General features: G+C 39.1%; 1 protein-coding gene across 1 annotated transcript in view; it reads left to right on the forward strand.

Moving 5' to 3' along the window:
* Positions 1-222: 222 nt before the first annotated feature.
* The window catches only part of bahcc1b (BAH domain and coiled-coil containing 1b), a 103361-nt gene continuing 102714 nt past the window's right edge, over positions 223-869 (forward strand). Inside the window, exon 1 of the mRNA XM_015055583.1 lies at positions 223-278. The gene's annotated coding sequence lies outside the window, so the exon portion shown is untranslated. The remainder of the gene's footprint in view (positions 279-869) is intronic.

Here is an 869-nt window from a genome sequence, read left to right on the forward strand (position 1 = left end):
AATGTAAATTCAAGAAAGCCTTTATAGTCTCCAGGGCGACCGCGCATGTGGGAAAGATGGAGCAAAACGGAGAGTTTCTCCATCAATTTTCTGTTTGTCAGCGCTGAAGAGAGAAAGACAGAGAGAGAGAGAGAGAGAGAGAGAATAGGAACTCGTCGCTCTGACATAAATTTGCTATTATACAGTACCTTCACGCAGACGCACTTCCAGAGGATCCGGCGCTCTGTACACACGCGGGGAAAATCCCTGCGTGGAGAAATCCAGCGAGGAGCTCGCGCGTAAGTAAGAAGAGCGCCGTTTGAGCTCGAGCGTTTTAGATGCGCCGTTGTAGTTTGGATAAGTGGAATTTGAGCAAGATTTTTTTTTATGGCGCAAGTTGTTCTAGAGGCGGGCTCTTATTGAATACACAATAATTATGGACAACTTTCTAGTTTCTTGTTGCAAACCTTTCATTTCAACATTTCAGGGACACTTAAGTACAAATATCTAGATGACGTTCTTATGCAGTTTGATGTTAATACAACTAAGTTTGTCAGTGGTCGCATGACTAATGACTCCCATTAGTGTGTTACGCTGCAGGTAGAGGTCTCTGCCACACACACACACACACACACACACACACACACACACACACACACACTTTGAGGTTTTTGGTTGACAGAAGTTGTCTGGTTTCTGACCGTGTGATAAAGTGGAATTAAAGTCAGGTTCACTCCATTTTGTCATTGATGCACCACTAATTCTTAATCAAGCTAAGTAAAATTTCACTCAGACATTTTACCTACAAATTCAATTTGTATATTTTAATATATATATATATATATATATATATATATATATATATATATATATATATATATATATATATA

This window comes from Poecilia latipinna, unplaced genomic scaffold (assembly GCF_001443285.1).
Source record: "Poecilia latipinna isolate Pla-1442-1.1 unplaced genomic scaffold, P_latipinna-1.0 Scaffold58, whole genome shotgun sequence".
Taxonomy (NCBI): domain Eukaryota; kingdom Metazoa; phylum Chordata; class Actinopteri; order Cyprinodontiformes; family Poeciliidae; genus Poecilia; species Poecilia latipinna.